The sequence below is a fragment of the Pollachius pollachius genome (assembly GCF_949987615.1).
Source record: "Pollachius pollachius genome assembly, chromosome: 14".
In the NCBI taxonomy this organism is placed as follows: Eukaryota; Metazoa; Chordata; class Actinopteri; order Gadiformes; family Gadidae; genus Pollachius; species Pollachius pollachius.
Genome location: NC_136947.1, coordinates 22,262,848 through 22,280,823, shown reverse-complemented (window position 1 = coordinate 22,280,823; position 17,976 = coordinate 22,262,848).

Below are 17,976 nucleotides of genomic sequence, written 5' to 3'. Positions count from 1 at the left end.
GGTTTGGTTTCGAGGTAAGTTAAGGCAGCAGACTCTCCCGAAATTGTAATAAACATCCCAGTCCTCTACAACTAACAACTACTAGTAACATTACTGTGAGCCCATTAACGTTATATAAACATAAGCGGCAGCTCTGCTCGCAGTCTGGCGTCCAGGCATGCCTGTTAATAACTCGAAACAAGGTTGCTGATAATATCGATATGGAAATAGTCTGTGATAGTAGAAGTCTGTGTGTGAGTGAGAGTAAAAACTTAATAAACTCAATTCAGTCCAGTTTTGTTGCAGGGAAGCACGTTAAGCGGTGGTTATACTTCCACAACTGCGTAATGCGCTATCCAACTGCGTAACCACGGAGCCCCTCGAGCCCTTAGGCTTTAAGGTGAAGGCTGATTAGCTGTTAGCGTAACGTTAGCCCAGCGTTAGCCCAGACCAGTTTATTAGGGTCCTACGAATTTAAACTATTTTAACCTATACCCTATTATATTCATTAGTAATATGATTATTATTTATTTATTTTTTCTGACAAAGTCGGTGATATCTCTACATGGTAGTATGGTTGCATAAATTGTCAGGCTTGTAGAAATCGTAAAATGATTTAGGGATGAGAAGGAGGTGCCAGAATTAACTATTGCTATAACAAGCCTTTGAAGTGCCACCTACTCAACGGGCTACCATTTCCACTAGGAAAGTGCAATATGCAATAAACTTGTTACACATGCACAATTCGTCTTGATGAACAACTTTCTGAGTCTGACCCATATGATCAGATCATTATGACTCAATGCAATGGCTACAATTTGTAGCGGAAGTGGTAAAGGCTGCAAACTCTGCACAAATGTACGGTGGCTGTGAAAAAATATTAGGGGTGGGAATCTCTTGGCACCTGACGATTCGATTCAATTCCGATTATGAGGTAAACGATTCGATTCTAAAACGATTATCGATGCACCTCGATGCAACAATTTTTTTTATGTACATTCCCATGCGTGAGTTTGCTACTCGGAGTTTGCTAATCACTTCCTACTTTCGTGATGATCATTAAAGACATCAACAGATTAATTATTTTATCTAATATTTTATTAGAGAAAAAGCTTTTGTCACAAATGTGACTTTCTATGAACAATGCAATAATCAATGCAGCTTGCATAACAAAACAATATGGAAGTATGTAAAAAATAGGGTTCAGTTTTCTTTTTTTTCTAATCTTTCTTTTCTATGTCGTTAAAGAAAAAGCTGCTCTTGAATTAGAAGGAGTTCTTGTGTCTGGCTGTGAGTTTGCGTGCATGCTATGCGTAGGCTGAATCGCAATTGTGTACTGAATTGTGTACTCGCACTGAAGATAAATTATATAATTTTAAAATTACTAAAATTATCCCTCTCTGGTGCACAGAATGTTGCAGCAGGCAAACAAATAAAAAAAAATATATATATATTAAAAAAAATAAAATTCAGATTATTAATTTATCTGCATCGAGACGGAATCGTTCTAGAGAGAATTGGGATGCATCGAAGAATCGATTATTTTTCCCACCCCTAAATGATATGGTGTGAAATTTATACCAATAAGGCCAAATATGGCAAAGATATACATTCTTAAGTGGAATATATGATTATCTCTGATGTTAAAATGGGAGACATAGTTAAATTCAGGTATAGAACTGGAACCCCTTCAGTTCTCCCTATATACCAGATCATTGGGCTCTGTAATCTCACGTTTTTACCTATCACTGCTACGCCGTCGACACACTTTCCCCTCAACTGACAACACCCTGATTGCAACATGCATCTCAGAATGTCTGGCAGACCTCAGTACTTTGACGACTACCCATCACCTGAAGCTTAACCTCAACAATACTGTGCTCCTCCTAATACCACTGAAAGATTGCCCCCACATGGACCTACTGGTCACTGTAGAGAGCATCGCTTTATCACCATCACCAACTGCCAGAAGCCTTGTTGTGGTACTTGACAATCAGTTGTGCTGCACCGCAAACATCTCCTCTGTGGCCAGATCATGCAGATTTGCCCTCTATAACATCCCCAGGATCTGGAATTTCCTCACGAGGGAAGCCTGCGCGTTCATACCTTTGCAGCTAGGGATGCACCGATGTATCGGACGAACATCGGTAACGACCAATATTAGCGTTGTTGACTGCCATCCGCCTATCGGAAAATAAGATGACATTCACCGATGGCAGTGGCCGATGTTTACATGTTTAATGCTTCCTCTTGTTGAACATGTCTTACAAACTGCATATCGCTGATCCTTCTCAGGGACAGTAGTCATGTTTCCATCTAAAAGGTGAAGCAAATCTTTAGAAAGTTCGCAAAAAATAAATTTGAATTAGGTGCGTTTCCATCAAGTGGTTGGAGCGAAAAACTACACACATTCCAGGGCTTATCATATCCTTTTGATAACATCCTCTCCTAGGTCCTGATATATAGTGGAATTGCGTTGTTTTCCATCTAAAATAGCTGTAATGTTTTTTTCTTCGATGAGAGCAAGGAAAAGTTTTACCTCTTCAGCAGTCCACACGTATCTATTATTCACACTGGCCATCTGTTCCATGGACGTATTTAAAGCATACATTGTACATATTTATAATTCGAAATTCTCGCAGCCTTTATACCACAGATACTCTAGGGTCTATAGCATATAGCCGCGTTGTCTGATTACAGTTTAATGCATTTTCCTCAATGTACCAGCTCTCGTTTTGAAGGCTGAACAGACAATTTGACTGGAATTACTTAGTAGGTGTCCATATATCAGGGATAAATGGACACGGTATAATTAACATCCTATATTATATAAAATTTATGCAAACATTGTATATGTTTGCATAAATTGTATATGATATAGGATGTCTATTAGTAATGCGCGATATAAACTATATAAACGATAGAAAAAAATGGCCTACGATAGAGATTTTAATTCTATCGCTCTATCGCGATAATGCATGTTGATGATGCAAAAACCAATGTTTCATTTTTGGTTTGGTGCAATTCCTTTTCACATTGCAATTTTCGCAACAGTGCCAGAATTCGTCAACAAACCTGCATGTGTGCAAAGAACGTTAAGTCATTGGACAAAAAGGTCTCGGGCGTTGTAAAGCGTTAAAGAAAAGAGGGGGGGGAAGCACCGGTGAAAGTAAACAATCATGGATATCCAGCGTGATATACATTGATCTGCGGACTGGTCCAACTCCTTCTCCCTCATCCTGACTCGGAATGTGTTAAATGCATCGGCATTTTTAAGTTATGTTTTCCAGCATACTTTTACTTGCTTTTGTCGGACCGTCGGGTGGTGGCTCAACATGGAGCAAAGAGGAGACGGAATGTCTTTTGGATATCGGACCCAAATATCCAAAAGACGTTCCGTCTCCTCTTTGCTCCATGTTGAGCAACGTCTCCGAGACCACCTCTCCGGCTGGGTCAACCTCCTTTTGATGGTTAAAAATAACAATCAATGATCGATCATCAATTAATCATGCCCATCCCTAATTGTCAGTACAGTGTCTGTTCCTTATCTAGAAAGACACCCGTTGAATATAATTCAGTCAAAAATCCAGATACGTTATTTCATGCTTTGCATTTGGTTCTATGAACATTCTTATTGTACCCTCAGCGATTTATTTTTTCACTTTCTTATGACAAATATACTTATTGTAAATCGCTTTGGATAAAGGCGTCTGATAAATGCCATAAATCTTAATGTAAATGTATACTTTGATTTCCCAACACACACACACAGAAACACCCCCAGAGGCATCATAGTCGATGCAATGTGATCCAAAAAAAGGCCCCTTCAGCTTTTAAGATCCAAGGTTCTGTTAGTTTTTTCCTATTTTTATGAACAGGCATCTGTGAGTACAGGCAAACTACTGTTTTTGCTTCTGACATTACCCTTTTTTTTCTCCTGCTCTCCTATTTTCCCTTCTGTTATATAATCAACTTGAATCCTCAAAATCTTTTCTTGTTCTCTCTCCTACACACAAAACAAACTAACCTGGAATCCCTTACCCAAACGTTGTTACCCTAACGCATTGGTTCTTAAAGTGCGGAGCGTGGGCCAATGGCGCCCCGCAGAAACATTCCTGGCTGCCCGCAATGACATACAGATGTAAGTAAAAAAAAAAAAAAAAAAAAAAGTCGACTCTCTAGCTTTCAATTAAACCCTGTTACATTTGTTAGTTTTAATCCGACTGTACATTACTTTGAAAGGATAAACCTCAGTTTCGTGATTTAGACCTCACTTGACCTCACTCCCAGCGGTCCACGGTGCACTGTTCTTTTTCACCACTGAGTTGCTGACGGCGTTTCCCGCCTATTTTACACAAGAAAAATGTAGTGTACCTACATTATGCAGGGTTTTCGTCTCAAAGTCAACCATATGTGCTGACAATAACCTGAGTTTTATTCCTGTATTTTATAAAAACCAAACCAAAATTTAAGTTTCTATGCTATTTGTTTTTGCTATTTCGTTCCTTCGTAAAAATGTCTGACAACCAGGCAAAGGAGCATAATATGATTCCTACACTGTCTACACACAACTATGTGGGTCATCAAACATTTTGCTTTATTATTCCATGCATTTCTCACATGAATTGCAGTACGCAAGTGGCAGAACGTATATTGGTATAGTAGGAGGGAGGTTATTAAAACCCTACCCTCTAGAGGTACACCAAGATGAACCCTTTAGGTCTCTCACATAGAATCCAGCCACCTCCCCTAACATTCATCTCATCCGGTCACTGATACCGCCAGCTCAACATGCCTGCCAAACTTCTTTCATTGTGAGCATCGTGAAAATCATTATTTGCACAATTTCAAGTGAGTAGTTAGCTAATTTGTTTGAATCCGTGATTTGATTAAGTTTTTACTTTGTCATCATTACCTACAGGCTTCAAATAATTTTGTCGTACCTCCCGGGTGTTCTCAATCTTTTTGAGGGGTGGGTATTGTCCGGAATTTGGCGGTATGATACACAGATTTTCTAGGTGAGAAATGTTCATTGTACAATACCACTACCAACACATAAAGGCCAATATGTTGTACACCTAAAGTAAAAACCAGCAACAACACATAAAGGCCAATGTGCCAAACATAATGCAAAAAACAGGAACAATACACAAACGGCAATATGCAATACAGATAACGTGTAGTGTAATGTAGTGCAACGCTAATGTGCTTAAGTGTCAACATTAAAGTATGCATGACGCAATGTGCAGACCATTTTTTGCAGATCCATATATAAATAACGCACCAAACAGGTCTGCATAATAACTCCAATAACCTGGTTTCAAATGATTTTGTGACAGCACAGCTATTTTACAAATAATCCAATTCCAGCTCCTCAAACTAAATTATACTAGTGCAAATCCCTCATACACCACTTTCTCATGTTCATAAAACACACACACATGGAATGTATGCCAGCATAACATCAGCAGATTCAGCAACTAAATCACGACGAGAGCAAATAAAACTTAATGTACATTTCAGGAGTGTAAACGGCGGGCCTTCATCAGAGCAAAGGTCTTAACTGCCTACTCTTCTTCGATTCGCTGTGACGGTTCATGTACAATGGAGATAGTTGCCACTCCTTTCTGTCTGTCTTGCTTCATTGTTAGTCATTTTTTATTAGTTTTAATTAAAAGAAACTGCGTTCTCCTGACTCAACTGAAAAGGGAGGGTGAGAAGCACTGGGATTGCTATAAAAGCATTAGGGGACGGATTCCATCCCATTGTCACATGTGACCTTAAGTGTGTCTAGTGGTTTCGTTCCAGCTGCTAGACGTCTACTCAAAGCAGTCAACTACGCAAAAAAGTTTGTGCCCATCAACATCTCTTGAGACAATGTGTGTCAGGGCTTTTCAAGGGCTGTGCATTCTTTGGGAACGGCCGTAGCCTTTTTCTCCTTGATGGACCCAATGTCAAACAACACCCCAGACATGTCCCTGTGCTCCTTGAGTTGAGGCAACCACTTTTCGTATTTACAAAGTGTAAGGCAGTGGATACCTCACAGCCTCGTCATCTCCTTTGGAGTGAAACACATTTTTCCTCTTTCGTGGGGCACTGCACTTTGTGGACGAAAGCAGGCCTTCCAAATCCTCTGCCAATGATCTTGCATTCGACCAAACTCTCTCAAAACTGCTGTCAGTGCGATTGTCAAGCAGGAAACGTTTTTTCACTTACCGTATTTCCCGCACTATAAGGCGCACTTAAAAACCGGTAATTTTCTCAAAAAACGACAGTGCGCCTTATAATCCGGAGCGCCTTATATATGGATCAATTGGTTAATTGGTTGATCCATACTGGTTGTAAACGGCGCTCTGTCAAAATGTTTCAGTATGAAAAACCAATAAAAACAATTTAATAATAATAATAAAATGTTTCACTACGACTACGATAAAGCCACACCGCTTGCAGCATTACGGCTATCGTAGTCAGTGCACACAGCATTTTACTGCGCTTACTCACGGAAGGTCACACTATACGATCACAGAGCCAGGAAATCGGGCGGAAGACTGGCCACACCACAAGATTCGAGGGTGCGATGCTCTACTTTGTATCATTCACGTTTGAAAGATATTTAAAAAATCTAAGGTTCGGAACTGCGTAATTGTGTTTTACTTTTTTGTCATAAAGGTTCCAGTTTTATATCTGCTAAATGCAGCAACTCGTCCTCACAGTTGCGTTGCGCGTAACGAGCATCTAGTGGATGCATAACGCATCCCCAGTCAAACGTTTGACTGCAGTATCTTCTATGCTATGCGCCTTATAATCCGGTGCGCCCTATTTATGAAAAAAGTTCTAAAATAGGTCATTCATTGAAGGTGCGCCTTATAATCCGGTGCGCGTTATAGTGCGGGAAATACGGTACATCAGTGCCAGTGCACAAGGTGCATACATACTTGTTGTCTGTAGTGTAGGTTTTGAACTAATGTGCAATGTCTCTGGCTTTACGTAAGCCAGAGACATAGATAAAGCCAGAGGCTTTATCTAGTTTTAGGCCCAAAAACACTAGTTAGACTTCATCTTCTGCAAGGGACAAAATGGCATCATATACATCCCCTAACTGGTGTCGGATGTTTTTTGCCTTTACCTGACTTTCCCATCTCGTGTCTCTTAGACACTTGACTGTGCCTGCAGACACCATGAGGGTGCATCATGAACTACCAAGTTAAGAGGATGGGCAACGCAAGGCACAGGAAATGCCCGAGTCGTGCACTCTTCTTTGCATCGGGGGTACAATTTAAATGTTGGAGTCGTATTTAGCTGACCTCAGCCTCGTGAGAATTTCCCTATTGACTCTGGGAAGCAATCATGGCTGATTTAATTTTAAATGTCTTTGCCTAAATAGTAAAAGTATGTTCAATTCATACACACACTATTTGTAGACTTATTTTATCCTTATGTGTCCAGCCATGATGCTGCTAAAAAGGCAGATCATTTCCACTAGTTTGAGGAAATTACCATTGTTATGCCAAACAATCCATCTGTGCTACGATTGAATGCCAGGTTTTGCATCGCCATTACTCTGATAAGACCGATCAACCACTGCAAGACATTTTGCCAATGCCTTGTCTCGGCAGCCAGTGGCAACTGATTTTGTGCATCTATGGTGTTTTGCGAGGCCAAACTTATGTCAAACTCAATACTAGCCCTACCCTAACCCTAACCCAACTCATTGCGTAGTTATTTGGTCAGGTGTCTGCGCTCCGATGCTACTGCCAACATTTGCCATTTCTTGTGGAGCGAGGTCACTAACTGAGTAAGCAAAAATGGTAGGTGTGCTCGCGGTCTCTTGAATAGGTGTTGGACTTTCTCTATCAATATGGCTTGAAATCCTTGGGGTTCTGTTGTTGGGTATTTGCTGGGATTATTCAAAATAGCCTCACAGTGTACAGTTATTAGTTCAGGTGTCTGCCCTCTGGTGATGCTGCTAGCTTCTGTTTCTTGTGGAGCTATGTTGCTAGCTGAGTTAGCAACGGCTGAAATTGTGCTTTCGCTTGGTCCGGTGATGGACTTGAGGTGTGTTATCCTTGTGAACACTCCCAGGATCAATGTATTTTAAAAAAAAAATCCCACTGTTCTTGGAGTGCTTGATCCTTCAATATTCTTCTCTTTTTTAAATCCGCATCCAGATAATTTTGGTTATTTAGACATGCTGCAGGTAATTTCTCAGTAGGCTAATAATTTTGTTATATTCTTTATAATTTTGACATTTTTAGCTTAAATTGATCTCTAAAGGATGTTGAGAGAAAAAACATCTCAATGCTTTAGGTAGATTAAAACAGCTATACATATTCTCCATCTTCACACAGTAGGAAGAAACGGCCTGGTAGTCACTATTAACTAGGGCTGGCCAAACACATAATTTCCAGCTTCCGATAAGTTTAGGTTCCCAAACAAATATTCGAAACAAATTTCGGTGAAGATAAAAAGAAAAAAAGAAAATACATTCATAGTGCGAATCTTTTGCTTCCTCTAAATGCAACACAGCAATGTTTCAGAGTTTCAGACCACACATGGTTTCCAAAGTATGAGAGTAGGCCTATTTACAATTATCACAAAGCAAATGGTTTGAGCATTGTGCACCGTTTCAATACATTTTACGGTAGAACAGGTGAGTTACCTGGTGATGAATCACATTGGGGCAATTGTGGGGGAAGGTTCGTCATAAAAGGAAAAACATTGCTACCTGTACGAATCATGTTTACTGAATAACAAACACATTATTAGTTGGTAGAGCTTTTTGGTGACTTTTGGACTTGTTTGATTGAAATTGAAATTTAATTTCTTTGTAGACCTTCCCTGGAAAAAAATGTAAAGCATAAATCTTGTAGCCTTTGGGCTATTACTTCGTCAGTGTGGTCGTCACCACATCTGTGATCGCTGTCGCCGGGGCCTTTTCTTGTCATAAGGAATGACAATGCTGTTGCCAAGGTTACCTGCTTCTGCATCTCCTTGGTGCTACACACACCTGCCATTCCACAGCATGTCTCCATCGCAGCTGGTGGAATAAGTTGCTTGTATCTCCATGTTTTGCAGCGAGCGACTTTCTCAAAACGTTCACAAAACAGTTGTTTGTTCTATCTCTGACTGCTTGTACCCAAACCATTTCCATACAACTGAGGTAACACAGCCTTTTTTCAGGAATGAGTTCTTCATTTGTGTTCGTGGACATCTTAATGCGCGTCTGTCGGGTGAAGTGAGAGTTGAGAGTTCATGTGGAGAGTTTCAGTTATGCCGAGGGGGAGATTGTCGGTCTTGTCCACGCCAGTCGCAGGGAGCGTGACGTCACATACGAGACGTGCAGTCTTTCTCAGTGTGTTTTCTCTACAGCCTTTAACTGCACAATTGCACAATAAACGGTCAGACCGTTGTGGGTTTGACCGTTTGTTTGACCCACAAACAACATTGTGGGTGCCGTTAAAGTAGTTAACTATTATGAAGAAGCATTATGCTAACGCAGATCTACGCCGACTCAGGACGTCACGACTCTCCCAGTCAAGGTTGCATAGCAACGGCAATGTTTCATAGTTTGTCTTCACCGAAATGGCACCAGAGCCCGCCTACGGAGGAGGTGGCACCAACGCTGCTCGTTCATTCACGCGTGAAATGACAATCAAGTTAGGTTGTGAATGGTTGCGAGCAACTCCCGCCTCCCTAACAAGTATGACGTATGAAGTCTGCGCAGATCAGAACTAGCTCCCGGTTCGCATTAATACAGGGCTCTCACGCAATTCAACCCTTGCACACGCTCACACGCCACACTTTCTATTTCTCCCGCAGAGAAATTACCAGGATAGCGCCCAACAATTTGCGCCGCTATTTAACAGTGGAACAGGTAGGAATTGAATGGGTTTCCCCTGCGTAGGGTAACCAGACGTCCTCTTTTGCCCGGACATGCCCTTTTTGACACTTAAAGAAATGTGTGGCGGAATTTCAAAATCGTCCGGGATTTTATTAAAGCCTCATACATGTTCACATTGAATTTGCGTTGCTTTTCTCTGGGTCGTTCACAAACTGGTTAGGCTACGCCCTCCCCTACTCAGTTCTGTTCGCTTTGCATTGGTGGAGGTGAGTAGGGGGAGTGGTTAAGTAGAGGCTTCAGATTGGACGGTTTGACTTTAGAGTTACCGTCATGTTTTGTATTTATTTGTTTACCATTATTGTTTTATTGGGACAAACATAAACAAATTTCTCCTACAGGGGATTGATAAAGTTCCATCTTTTGAACTTAAAGAAACACTTGGTCATACTTTAAACACTTTATCACAGCAATGGCCTACTGAATGCCACAGATATATTTTAAGCATTGGACGGAATGCCACATAAATATACAATTATGTTTTTGCACGTTTGCAACATTTATGAGAATATGAGTAAAAGTATATACCTCTACTGGTGTTGCTTAAGCCAATAGCCTTTTGAGGCAGTGTTGTTTCTGAATATTAGTGTTAAGGGCCAATAATGCTTACTATCATACATTAGTCACCATGACTGTGGACACATTTGTATGCAGTCACATGTAAATACCCCCCCCCCCCCCCGCTCAAAACTTGAGAGCCCTCTTAATAATAGTTACTACTTTAATGGCCCCAACAATCCAAAACCCCAGTGGAATCTTGATGGAAAAAGTGTGTAGTTCAAAACCTGAGCAGCTTTTACTTCTTCGCCACCTACAGAGTTTGTCACGTATGATCCTTCAAAACCCCCATGTTATTTTCCATAGACATTTAATCATGGAACCAAGAGCCTCGGAGGCGGGACTTATTCTTCAGAGGTCTATAGAGTGGCGAAGTCACGCCCCTTCCGGTAGAGCCCATGGGACCTATGAGATCGAAAAATATGATTGGGTTTCAATGGAGAGAAAGTAATTATCTTCTGGTCCCAGTCTTTATATGCTCCGGATTACACATATGTTGTTTGTAGATTTAAATGATAATTTTTTATGTCAAGAGTTTGACCGTTTATTGTACAATTGTTCAGTTAAAGGCTGTAGAGAAAGCACAATGAGAAAGACTACATGTCTCGTATGTGCCGTCACGCTCCCTGCGACTGGCGTGGACAAGACCGACAATCTCCCCATCGGCATAACTGAAACTCTCCACATGCCCCGACTTATAATGGTTTTCACCTCTTTCGATGCTTTTATCCCATGGGCCTATAAAAGTTTTATCCTCCCCTTGGAAAAAAGCGGTGAAGTGGAGCAGAGGGATTGCCATGTCTGTACCAGAGTGATGGTGACGTATATAATTCGCATCGAGAGCAGCAAGGAGCTGTAGTTCACAAAGCGGCCTCACTCAAAACCTAACATTGTCAAACCTCTTCACGAAAATGTTTAGTTTTCTTTGCATGGAAAATTATCATTTAAATCCTCTAACAACATATGTTTTATCCAGGGCATATAAAGACTGGGACCAGAAAATAATTACTTTCTCTCTATTGAAACCCATTCATATTTATCGATCTCATAGGTCCCATGGGCTCTACCGGAAGGGGCGTAACTTCGCCACACTATTGAGGAGGTCCAGACTCAGTGCAAATGAAATTAAGTACGAGAGTCTGGTAGGACCAGGCTATAAAATTTCTGGTTGTGCCCCTAAAATTTTCAGTTAGAGGCCACAGTGCTCCTTCTGAAAAAAGTTAGTCTGGAGCCCTGTCTAGTGTTTCCCCAAACCACTGGTCCACTTGAAGAGGAATATAACATCGGTTTGATTGACTAAGCATTATTTCAACATGTTTGAAATAAAAAAAAAACAACGTTTTAGACAGTTAATTTAAGCTCACTGTGTTCCTTATTATTTCTATTAGCCAGCCAGATGAGAAATTGAGCCAGCGAAAGCAGAGGTCCCCGACCTTTATTACGCCAAATGTAGTACGTCGGACAATATTTCTGTAGACCGGTGTTACACCGTATTCTGTTACCCATCATAGAGTGTGACATCAGGGGTCGCTGTTGCATATTTTCTGCAACATGCACGTGCTTAAAGCGTAGCCTGAGTTCACTTCTAATAAACATTGTATCGCCATTGCTTTGTTACACTGGCTACATCTTTAGTATATGCTACACGTGAACCTCCTAAGATGGCGCAATTTGATTGTTTCGCTATCTCGGGATATTGGGCAATATCCCATGATTGAGATCTCAAACTCGGGATATTGTTTTCATCGCAAAATGTCCCGCTTTGCAAGTGTTTCAGAGGAAAATTGTTTTAGAATATACTACACGTGAACACTCAAAAAACAAATAAATCACGGCAAAAAGTGTTATCTTGTTTATTTTTGGAGTGTTCATGTGTATATATACTAAAACAGTTTTTCACCTCAGGCTCCGTCAATAGTAGGGAATAGCCCCCTCTACCTTCGTTCTCGGGGGCTATTCCCCACTACAGTTTTCACTTCGCCTTTGGCGAATAATTGTTAAATGGTGGCCACGTGAGTCTTTCTTTCTTGCAGAGCCCTAGTCAAGACCACTTTTGTTGAGTCCAAGACCAGGGCTGAGTCCGTGTCTAAAGAGATTTGGGTCAGTGGTCAGTGGCATAAAAGTAGAAAGCCAAAACGGTGCGAGTAGTCGGGTGATGGTTGTAGCACCCTTAATATTTATATTTAGCAAGTGCATTCACTGAGCTGAAAAAGATTAAACCATGGGACGGAAGAGGCTTAGTGGATTGTCCATGTTTGAATCACACAAAATGTTGGACCTGTGTTCCGCTAGTGGAGCTGTTTAGGTGCTTTTGTTTACAATACATCGCAATCTCTATTTATTGGTTTCTGACATATTTTGAGTGGATGTGGAGGGATTGTCGTAGACCAGTAGAATCAACGGCTGAGTAGTGTTTGCTGCCATCCTTAGCTATCTTTTTATAAAGTTAGGTACATTCAGTATGCTGTTATTATAGGGTTGGTCATTCAAGGTGGAGGCCCATGGGCTTCACCAGATGGCTGCCCCAATCAGATTAGCTGAAGAGGATCCTCTTTGCCACCCAAGGAAACAAAAGACAGACAAGATCACCAGAGGCTTCTTTAGGTTTGCCCACCATTAGGTAACAAATAGTTTAAAATATGTCTTGCTTACATTACATGTTTTTTCTTTACAGTCTTTCTTTAGTATTATCTTACTTTATAGACATATATGCATTTTGGTATGACGGTTTTAAACAAACATAGTTATTATGCTTCAGTAAATGAAACCCCAATAAGAATACTGTTTAAAAAGAAAAATCATATTACAACTTCCAAAAGTGTAAAAAAAAAAAACTTTTTCAAGCCTCAAAAATCTCCACTAGTGCAGCAAATAAACATAAGTATAAGAAAATATTAAGTAAACATCACTTTGTTTCAGAAATCTCCAGTACTGCAGCCAGTAAACCAAATAAGTACAATATCCAAAACCTATAAACACTCTGCTTCAAGTTTCAGAAATCTCCAACAGCCGTCCAATAAACATAATAAATACTTGGCGTAACTCGGCTCGACCACTGCTCCGTCGTGTACGTGTGTAGTGAACGGTTTTAGTTGGGATTCAAACACAGTGATTAAAAAAAATCATAATTGGGCTGAGCATTCTAGGAAGGGGGGCGTGTTACGACCCATTGCAATTTAGCGCTACTTTTTTATTGTCGTCACGCGATCATTATAATGAGCGATGTTGTATATGAAAGGCGCCACACGCTGTGGGATTATATTTATCCAAACCCTCCCTCGGACAAGGACATCAACTCGTTTGAGATTTGCTTTAGTTTCTCACTTCCCTTGAATTTAGATTGTATCGCTTGACTCTTGTTCTTCCTCAGACGGTTGCAGATGTCCGTTCTGTTTCCCTTTCCTCTAGTGAATGTAAAGCAGAATCAGAATGACGTAAAATACTGCCGTAAAGTAAAACATTGATAGGAACTAGAGATGGGATTTATGACTCTTTGAAGGGAGCCGGATCTTGAGGAGCCGGTCTTTTCAAAGAGCCGTTCAAAAGACTGGCTCATTCATTTATTTTTAAGAAGCTAGCCTAGTGGTAACCCTTTTTATCTGGGAAATAATCACTGGGAGGAATGATAGGGTAAGATTTGGATCAGAATTATTCAGACTTAGACATCGGATATCTGAGTTTGATATATTTAAAATATTGATTATAATTTAATTTAACATGTGTGGACTAGATTTTAATGTCTGACCTGCAGTCATTGTAAACATTCCACAAGGTGGTGCTATATCCCTCTGCTTCGACACTGAGATCACTATTTTGGATCTTTGTATACAATGTGTCGAAGTGTAAATACAGCTCTTTTCACTTGTTCATCATGTGTCACCTTTTTAATTGTAGCACAATAAAAACTAAGCTGGCAATGAACAATGAACTTCCATGCAAAAATATATTTAACAAAAATATATTAAAATAGAAAAACTTGTACAAAACAAGTTTCTTCAAGTATAACACTGCAGAGGACTCCTGAACTGTCCTTTGTAACATTAGTGCAAATCTTAGTTAACAATATTTTTAGAAAGAGATGCTGCTGTGCTTTCTTTGGCTCATAGTTGCAGTACTCTGCCTCCGACGCGGACGCACTCACGTGAAACAAGCAAACGCGTGTTCCCGCTTCTGACTGACGTGAAATTTGCATATCAACATTCCACCACGAGTGCACTCTGCACGCTCTCCGTCTCAGTGGAGGAGGAGGAGGAGCTTGTGTGCGCATGCTGTGAACGTGACAGCGATAAAAAAAAAAGAAAAGAACGAAAAAGAAAAAGACCACTGCGACTCGGTTCCCATCGTTCATGTTAAAGAGCCGTTCAATAGATTCGGTTCGTTCGTGAACGTCACAACTCTAATAGGTATGATAGAGGGAAATATCTATTTATATAAAATTTTCCCTCGTTCCCTGATATATATCACCATACCACACAGCCCTAGTTCATACTCAAAGCCTATCAAGCATTAAACAGATATAACTTATGCCCCACGATTTCAGATGATACTTTTTAGATACTTTGACTTCCTTTACACTGTGCGATAAAACCTCTCTGTCTTCAGCGTGAATCTCGGCTCTGCAGTCGCCCGGAGCCTGTTGAACCCAACACCTTCCACCAAAGAAACAGTTTGGATGTCTGTGTATCATCCCCATCCCTGTCTAGTCCAGGCGTTTTGCCCTTGGATCTGATGGACCTCATTTGGTTACATGGTCAAACGGTCCCTCACTGTGCCCCTGTGCCTCTTCATTGGCATCATTATGTTTGTTCTTCAGATGAGCCCACAAATGGGAATTGTTCTTCTGGTTCCCTTTGCTAGACCCCTGGCTTACTTCATTTTGTATTGCAGACCACTACATTAAAGGAATCGTTTTTGAAGTAGTCCCACACTTAGCTGCTACAACATGGAAACATAAAAAAGAAAGAGCAGGATATCGCTCCAGCTTCATGGTAAATTAATTGGCGTGCATCCGCCCTGGTTTTGTTAGCTCTGGCTACAGTAGGTATATGAGCACAAAAGGTACAAACATCATCTACATAATTTAATTCCTAACCTGGAAAGAGCAGGAAGCTACAGCACTTTTGATATTGGGCTTTGGGATCAAAAACTAGATTTTCTTTCACAAACTTGCATGTAACTTCCTTAATAATCAAGATAAACCAACTACATTTCCGGGGAAGATAGTTAATTGTTTTTTTCTAATGAGTAAACCCATTTAACCATCATTTTGAGGGCTGTTATTGGCCGATAATATCGGCCAACCGATATATGTTGGTCAGGCTCTAATATCTATGAAATCATAAAGTGGCTCATCTCTGTGGAGACAGAGCACTGTCAGATTACGCATGTTATTCACATCCCATCACGACAAAACCCATCGATAAGGAGAACGTAGAAGTGTTTGATTATTACAATTATGTGAAGGAAGCGCTTCAGAGCAAAGAACAAATGCAGCACCATTCAATTTAGAGAACCGACATAATTCCACCCGCACCTGTGCGTAATCCCTGCCTGTTTTGATGTGTGTTTTTAGTGTGCGCTAATGTCATCAAAGCCCAAAAAGTGCATTAAAGCGGTTTTATGCGGGGAGCGAAAGAATGAGTCAGCGGTCCAGGTCTTCCGGGTCTAGCAGTGATACCTGCTGCAGCCCAGGTATCGGCCCACTTTAACGCCATGTTTCTGTCTTTCAGTTTTCAGTTGACACTGCTAGTCTCGGACCACGGATGTCCTGTAAGCTCCCGGCTTAAGATCGCTTCAGTACTGGATCGAAGCACAGCTTGTTTTAGAGACTGGATTATTATTGTTTTACCGTTGCAGAGCGTCCACCAATCAATGTTTTAGAGCGAACATATAATATAATTAATGATTATTATAATTTCCTCTTACCCATGGTTACTAGCCTATAAAAGCCTACCTTCATGATGTAGGCTGCAGAGAGAATGTGCTGTTGCTTCTTTAGCCTAACTGTATGATCTAAGAGCTATCATTTGAGTTGAATTTGTTAGAAATGGAAGATCTGAAGATCCTCTTACATTTGTCGCACTAATACCTAATGTCATTCATCAGGCATTAGTGTGTGAAATGTAAGAAGATCTGTTGCTAGGTGTCTGTGCTATCAGACAATTCAGCTTTTCGACAGCTCCCGATTCATTTCTGACCAATCAGGTCATTCCTTCTCTGATTGTTTAAAGGAATTCTGTCATGTGCTATTATAATGCATATGATTATACTTTATTTCTGTTTGACTGCGAGAGTCTCGTCACTATTACAATTTGAAGGTACAGAACAATGCCACTGCTTGCTACTTTCTCAGAAGCATTGCCCCCCCCACCTTAATGGCATGCAAACATGGACCTCCGGCTAAAACGTAAATCTATCATTTCAAAGAAAACCTACAGGCTAACAGACACAGAATATATCCAAGAATAGGACAACGGTGAAATGCGCTGCTCCAATTGTATCATTTACACTAGTCATTTACCATAGTAAACAGTACTAATGATATAAATATACATATATTTTTAAAGGAACATATTTTGGGGTTTTCCCAACAAGTAAACATAGTATTTGAGTTCCAGAAAACATGTTTTTGAAGCTGTTTGATGGAAATAGCTTTTAGGAAAAAAAATCTTGCTTCTGTTTCAGTCCCTTCATAATGCGCTGTTTCTGGTGTCCGTAGCTTTAATGCAAATGAGCTGCTGCCCATTGACCAATGAGCTGTCAGAGTGAAGCACAGCATGGAGGAGAAGGGATTGTTTGGACGAAGGACGTTTGCGGACTCCTGGAGCTCTATATCTATATATATAATATAATGATAATAATAATATTATATAATATATAGGTATTTATATTATATTATATCTTATATCACAGCCAAAAGCTGTGTGTGCCTCGGATGATATCATGAATCATAAACACTGCATCTGACGTCTCTGGTACTTCTACAACAAGTAAAGACTCGTAGTGGGGGATATCTCGGCCATGGTTGAGAAGAATTGGGGGAAAGGAAGTTTGGCCTTGACTCTCTGAATTCCATATTGAACCCGACATGGAGGAGAAAGGGATTTTACTCCTGGAGCTCGGCAGCAGCCCGGCATCCCAGCTCCGGAAGTACAATCCCTTTCTCCGCCGGAGCTGCCGGACTGAGCTTTCGCCAGAGCTTCGGCGGCAATCCGGCTGCTCCGCCGGACTCCCTGCCAGGCAGTCACATGGCAAACTGACAAATTAGACATCTATTTTTGTATGGAATATCCCTGCTTCTGAAATGCACGAACATCTCCGCCCAGCGCTCGTCCGCTGGTCCACAAAATCTCTATTAAAGACAACCCCTCAATGAAAAGTCTCTCCCAGTAGTGTCACAGCGGCACTTCTTTATGTTGATAGTTGTCGTGGTCTAGCTTACACATTGGTGTTTGTATTTCCTTTAGGTTGCAATATTGTGCCATGAGGTCAGTAATGCCGGATGTTCACTTGGTTTGAATGGTAAATATTGTGGATACGTA